The following is an 8,108-nucleotide window of genomic DNA, read 5'->3' on the forward strand; positions in this document are numbered from 1 at the left end:
GTACAAGTACAACTAGCATTCATGTGGTGGATGGAAATTCCTGAAAGAAACATGATGAGGAAGAAGTAGCCATATGATGAAGGTTCCATATATGTATCAAGAAGGCCACTTTCCATGAAGAAAAGAATGACATGACAAACCAAGAAGGAAAGTGATCGATGGATAATGCCCTACAAGGAAAAAGCTCAACTGAATTTCATGACATCAAGGAAAGAAATTGATCAAGCAGCTGAAGGACCCATGAAGAAGAAGTTGATGATGAAAAGGAGAGTCCCTATTTAAGAGTGATCTCTGACAAGTCCCTAATTGAGAGGGAGCTTGGGCAAGTTCCTGGTCAGAGGGAACTTGGGTACATTCCTTTACAATAATGGGCATATCTTCCCTAGTTAAGAGGGAGATATAGACACAACATTCTTGTCTTCACCTAGGAAGAAAGAATGGAATGATTGGGTAATTTTGGCATCCGATGCTCTTTGAGGATGTGTAGGACATCCAAGATAAGAGTAGGAAAAAGGACCAATATTCTTTAAGGGTTGGGAACCCAAGATAAGAATAGTCCTAGAAGGTCATAATCAGTGAACACCGGGTGGTTATGTACCTTGAGAGACAATGATGAAGGTGTCTATAATCACTGGTCTCGCCAACATTGTGCTATGATCTAATGAGAGATAGAGCTGTCAGTCAAGGCCTTGCTGTGGAAACATTGTTGGTTACTATGATACTATACAAATGGGTTACCAATCTGATTCTTCTTTTGAGAAATTCTTCATATTGAGAATGACCAAGTACCATTATGAATACCGCCCTAGTTAAGAGGGAAGTGTTGAAGAAAGTGTAACTAGGTTTGGTCTTCATAATGACATGATATTTGTAAATGATAAAATAAAAGAAATAAAATAATTTTTGTATGCCTTGCTACATGGGTTTCATGAGCAAGAGGTTGATTTTTTAGTGGCTCCCATTGAGAGCCTTAGGATTTGTTATTGAGTCAAAGAGTCAATGTCATCTATGAAGAGCTATTTTTGAGCATATGTAAAATATATATGAGTCAACCTAGTGTCTAGAAAAGCCCTCCAAAAAGAAAAGCACAATCCTCTTGATGTCAGCTTGTAAAATGAATTAAATACACTCATGTCAGCTCTCTTGAAATGACTCATTTCCTCATGAACACAAGTCAACTAATTTATGGAGGACAAATTACTGTAAATACCCAGCTAGGGTCTACACAAAAGAGGAAGGTAAAGAACACAAATCCTCTGATATTTTGGATGAGTACTTAGGTACAATATTTTAGATGGGTCTAGTAGGGTACGAAACTTAGTTTCCTTTGTACCTTCGTGGGTAATCACAATGAGTAATAACAATCTCATGATCTTGCAATCTCAAAGATCTTTGTTCTTCGGATGGGTACCAAAAAGATGAAATTATTCGGCCTCTTCACAACCTTAATGATTACAGTCTTAACCTCCTCAATGGTTAAAGTCTCGGCATATATCAATGATGAAGTTTTTGGTGCAGGGAGAAAAACACAATCACAGTTTTGGCATAGTTGTGATGATGAGGATCTAAGTGATCCCACAGTAATACTCTCTCAGCATACTAGACATAGTCATGATCTCGGCATGATGTGAAGGTGCAACAATAATCTTGGTGAATGTGAAACAAGGTGTAAAGACCTCAGTGGTGCAATAATGATGACTTCAATTAGCAATAATAATGACTTCATTAGCAGTGACGATGATCTCAGCTATGCCGAAGAATAGGATTGGTGTCTTGGTCTTAGAGTGGCTAAATAGGTCAAGGGTCATGGTCTTGGTATTCGTCAATTGGAATCTCTATAAGAAGAATTTTTTGCAGGTTTTCCTCTTAAAAAGTGAGAGGTTTTGGCCTTGGAAGAAAGCCAACTTCTTGTGTTCTTGTCTCTTTTGTTTCGGTAACTATTTTGATGAACTAAGAAGAAACACTCTAATAACAATAAAAGTTAAAAAATATTGTGCTAATAAGGAAAAGTTAAAAATACCTCACAAATAGTTATCATGGCAAGAAGAATCTTATCAACCTACATTTCCCTATATTCTTCAACATGGCAGATATGACAGTGATCTTGAATAGCAGTGATATGATAGTGACTTTACATGGTGATATGACAATGATGTATGGCCCGATGATGACATGACAATGATCTACTTGACAGTGAAATGACCTTGTTACATAACCATGACTGTGACGAATGAAAATAACATTGATCTTGATATGACAGTGCCCATGACATGGCAGTATGGTTGTGACGATGACCTTGATGATAACATACTCTTGATGGCAATGATATCATGATGGATTTCAGATGTGACAAGATCTCTATGGTAGATGATATATTGTATATGACAGTGATATGATAGCAACTCTCTTAGGATGTTTTCATTCAGTTCACAAATGAAGTTGTGAACTGACTTGGGTTGGTCCTAGGTGGCCCAATGTGTTTGATGAAGAAAGACTCATGTCTCATGATGTTTGTACCTTTATCTCAATTGAAAATTTGATGAATATCTAATAGAAGAAGAATCTGGTTGGGTTTCCCCCTTGTGGGGTTTCGCCCTAGTCTCTGACCTAAATCTCAGTGTCTCTATTGTGCATGCTTTTCTTATGTTTTTCTTTAATGTTCCACTACATTGCTAATGTTATTGTTCGCTCTACATAATTTCTAATGATTTAATGATTTCATAATGGTATCAAATATTTCTAAACTGATAGAATTTTATATTTAAAAAATAGGGCATTGTTGCAAAGAAAGATTCTTCAAATGAATGGATCAAATGTAATATCTAAACTTTATGTTATATGTAATGAATGTTTTTGGATATGCTGAGTTTTTCTTCATTTTTGGAAGACTTATAATTTTTGTGAGGATTAATGTTTTTAGTTTTCATGTTTTATGAAAGGCAAAAATCATGATACAAAGTCTATATAGACTATTGTTAACATATAGAAATAATATGGATATATTTTCAATGTTTGTATGAAACATGGATGGGCTTTTTTTTTCCAAGGAAAAAATCGAACTTTCTATTAAGGCAATAAAAAGTTACATAATATTTGGTGAATTGTATGATTTTCATCAAAACATAGAATTTGATCTGAGCTGGTACGCAAAAAAAACTTCTTACTCTTTCATCTCAATGTGCAAGTATGATTGTTGAACCAATTCCCGGGCCTCCTCATAGAGGAAAACTACCCAAACAAGAGTAGGGTCAGCAGTTAGCCATCAAAGAAAACAAAAAACCAAGATCTGATTTATCTATGTTCATCATGGTATAATGTTTTTATACATAGCATAAAGTCTGCGTATCCAACATAGAAAAAGAATATTAACAAAAAAGGAAAACGGAGAAAAAGCTGATTAAACTTTGGCTTGTATATGATCTCAAAAAGGAGGGGTTGACTATGCATACTTTGAATTTAGTCGAATAAATGTTCGTAACAAGAATTTGTTTGAGATTTAAATGCATTATTTTCCTTAGATTACAAATGAAGAAAAGAAGAATGGTATAGTGTACACCATTAGGTGATTTAGAATGTTTGTGATAACCTTATCTTGATACATGTAGTCAAATGTGGACTAGGTATTGTAATTCTTTTTGTATGTGCTTGATTGAGGTAGGGTTAAATTGATTTTTAAATCCTTGAAAATGTAGAAAGATATTATTGTAATAAGTTGATGAAATATCTTTTTTGTTTTCTTAAGACAAATGAAGTCTAGCATATTTAAAGAAGATTTCATATTGTTGTGCCTAGGAAATTCATAATAGTCTCCTTAATGAATTTAAGGATTGCATATTGATTGAATTGTATTTAACTAAATTAATTAGAGAAATTATGAGGATTGAACTCATGAACTTCTCAAACCTATTTTTAGTTAGTTGATAGATTTAAAATTCATGTTGTTTATGAACATGATGAATTACTTTCTTGAAATTTGATTAGCACGTAATTGTTAAGAGAATAACATGTTTAGAGATAAACCTTTTCTTTGATTGGATTTATTTATTTATTTTATTTTAGCTTAAAGCATAAGGTATGAGGTTAATGAAAAGTTGATTGAGTTCTTATTTTACAAGAATATGTGCTCGTGATATTTTTGAGGGAAAATTTGAAGAAGAGTGAGATCACATTTTTGATGAATTGGAATTGTTGCATGATTTAGAAACCTAATATGATTGTATTGTATGTGGAATGGAAGAAATTGTTGGATTTAGGAATTTGTGCTGGGATGTATAGTTGTATGAGTAGTGAGTAGCCCTGCAAAAGGTTGTAATATTTTGAGAGGGTACTAATTCTTATTTATAAAAAAAACAAAGAGAGAAATAAAAAAAGAAATGAAGCTTAGCTTTGCGCTAGAAATGCCATTGTGATAGTGTAAATATTATGTAAAATCAACATGATTATTCATAGTTTGAGAAATGTATGGTTTTCATAGCTTTGTTTAAGGTTTTATTTTTTATTTGTATTAATGTTAAGAAATAAGGTCTAAAAACAAATTAATTACCTAGCTATTGAATAGAAATCATGAGTAATTATGAAATGGGTGTTGATATAATGTTATAGGTAACCTACTTTATGAGTTTCCTTCGATTGAAAGATTGCAAATTGATATGTTGGAATAAAATTCATCTAAACCAAGATTGAATTGGTTCTCAAAATTGATATGTTGAAATGAAATTCTTCTAAACCAAGATTGAATTGGTTCTCAAGTAATGAATGTGAATAACATCAATGGTTGTGGAATTCAAAGAAAAGTCAGTGGTACAAAGTAGGTGTTGCCACTTTACCCTGAGAAGTTAAAATAATTGTGCTTTGAGCTTCAAATTGTTTTTATTCTTAGGATTAAACTTTTGGTAAAAATAGTAATTGGTTCCTAAGATTTGTGATTGCATCTATGTCTTGTGAAATGAAAAGGGTAAATTTAGAGTGAGAAAACATATGTCATTATTTATATCATGTTTGGTAACTAGATTGACATGCAATTGTATATGTATGATTTGCTACCTCTTGTCATGCAAGTTTGATTATATGATAGGATGGACCATCAATGTTGTTATACAACTAATGTGGGAGCTATTTATAGCTTGGCAAGCTCAATATACTATAGAACCCAAAAGATGACACATGAAGGATTAATGAGAACTATGAGAAGAAAAACATGTGGAATGTCAAGATATTATAGATAACTTAAGTAGATGTCATATCAATTACATAAAAATTATCTTGTTATGGTATTATAAATTGTACGGTTGGTTTTGATATAGAAATATTTGGCATTTTATATATTGAAACACATCTAATATAGTATGGATATATTTCCTACTTGATTAAGAATTGTATGTTTTGGTTTTCATGGAGATGCTTTCACTTTAGCAAAGCATTGAGTTATGAATTCGCATGAAGAAAAATATATCAAATACTTATACATAAGGTTAAAACCTTTATGACAAGAGAATTAAAAAGAACCAAGTATCTTATAATTGTAGGAAAACTTAGGGCCAAGTTTAGCCCAAGAGGGGGAGTATGTATTGTCCCTTCTTGGTTAGTTAGTTTTGGTGACACCTGGAGGGTGATTTTGATGGAGTGTATAAATATTATATATGTCAGACTTATGTATATGCTTGAACACTATAGACCTGGTATGGGTCACATGGTTTTTGCATGCTTATGGTAATATCTATGGTTGTGTATTTTGGTTAAGTGCATATTATTGATGCTTCTCTTTTGGCATCCTATTTTGACTTGGGTGCATGACATGAATGATGTTCTATGATTGCGAAACATGAACATAAGATACTATGTTGAGTAGTTAACTGACCATAATCTTGTTGATGATCTATGAATTACATGTTTATGTATGCTTAACGATGTATTTAGTAGGAATTAGCAAGGAACTTAGTTACTTGTCAAGAAGGATGATCAGATAATAAATGACTGTGGAAGCCATGTATATAGTTATGCTCAGATAATAAATGACCGTGGAGGTCTGGGGAAACGAACCTTGCCAACAGATCATCATATGCATATGAGCTCACAACTAGTACCTTGAGGAAAAGCATGGAGCTTCAAAGAAGCATAGATGAGAATCTATGGAAAATATTAGGGTGTGGAGTCCTAACTTTCTGAAAGATCAAGGCATGGAGTCTTGATTCTACTAGGATGCAGAGTCCTAGGTACAGGGCAAGGGCGCAGAGTCCTAACAAGTTGAGAGAGGTGCACAATAGGGGTGTGGAATCCCTATTCTCTGACTGAAAATAAACACCACTTAAGGGATTACATCAACCAGGTGAATTAATCTAAGTTAAACTTTCACTTGAATTAATTCCAATTTACCCACTTTAGAGGGTCATTTGAATAAAAAATATTTTAAAATATTAATTACCTATTTTTGAAAAATCAATAATAGAAAGTTTTCTAGAAAGGACACATGGGGGGATGAATATTAGATAATTAAAGTAATTAAATAATTAAGAAAAAAATGAGAGGTTGCCACCTCAGGGAGGGTGGTGAATAATATGAATTATAATAAATTAAAAATAAATTAATTTTTGCATGAAGGTGGTGAGGTGTCACTCCACTCAATGCTTATAAATATTGAAAGAATTTTCCCCATGGAGGGGGATATCAAGAAGAGTAGGGAGATGCTGCTGAAATGACTACTAAATTCCTAAATTTAAAATCCCAATAAATTTTCTTGGTTGATGGAAACTGAGTGGTGTTAGAGGAAGATAAGATAGCTTCCTTAGTTTGCCCAATGATTCTCACTATTGCTGAATTTGGTACTGTTTGTGAGCTCATAAGGCTTGAGGGTTCTAGGGAAAAATGTTTCCCTTGGATATGGTTGGGTGGTAAAACTGACTGGTCTATTGGAGTTGGCAAGTGGAACTGCTGAACAAAGGTAACTGAGTATTTTTCTTTAATTAACCTTTCTTGGATGAAGATGTAGCTAGTTTGCCTTTTAAATAGTTCTTGTCATTCTAAAAGATCTAATCATTGTTTTTGTTTTAACTAATGGGTGAATAACGGCTCCAATTAGTAATTATTTCATTTAAATGGGTTGTGAGCTGACAACATGGTAGTGTTAATTGTAGTCCCTATGCCTTCTATCCATTACAAGTGTAGTGTTAAGTTTGCAGCTCTCTGCTTTATTGTACATTTTTGCTTATGAAAGCATATATTGAAGGTGAGTTATTATTTTGTTAATTTTTGTTGAGAAAGAAAGAAGAAGGATTACAATTTAAGCTTGTAGTTTACCTGTCTGAGTAAAAAAAAGGTAGAAGAAAAAAAACAAACCATGTCATGTAAATTATAATTGGAAGAGATGATGTTCATATTCGTATTCTCTGGCATCCTCCTTCGGTTAGTTGGTTTCCTTAAAGGTTATATGTTTAGAAGTCATTGTTTTGAAGGCACCATGCACATTGTTTTTGCTTGTTTTCTTTGAAATATAACACTTATTCTTTTTGCAGAAAAGAAAGTATTCTTAACGCTTATTCATTTTGCAGAAAAGAAAAACATATATCTCTGCTTAATTACTTTTTTTTTTACCAATGTCAATGTGCTAATTTAGAGCGTTGTATCATTAAATGCAATGGTGGATACTTCTTTTAGTTTGATGGGTGTATATATTGGTGTGTTACATTTACCTTGGTTAATGTGTGATATACCTACTAGTTTGTGAGATAAATTAGTGCGTAAACTTTGTAACTTTTACTAGAAAACCTAAATTAGTGTGGTAATCTTTGTAACTTTTACTAGAAAATGTGACGAGATAAATTAGTGCCATATGATTCATCCCTTTGCAATATATAGATTGAAGTTTTCATTATTGCCAAAAGTATTGGTTTCTGAAAGAAGTTAACCTTGGTAATATTTTATAATGTTGGTAATCTTTTATAACCTTGGTAATCTTTATATGCATTCTTGGCAAATGAGACTTTATGATTTATCCATTTGCATTATGTAGTTTAAAGTTTTTATTTTTGTCAAAAATATTAGACTGCGATAATTTTTGAAAGAAGATAAGCTTTGTAATATTTTATAATGTTTACTATTAAACATTTTATACA

This window comes from Pinus tabuliformis, chromosome 2_1 (genome assembly GCF_031772625.1).
Source record: "Pinus tabuliformis cultivar Carrire ecotype Pingquan chromosome 2_1, CPIR1, whole genome shotgun sequence".
NCBI classification, from domain to species: Eukaryota; Viridiplantae; Streptophyta; class Pinopsida; order Pinales; family Pinaceae; genus Pinus; species Pinus tabuliformis.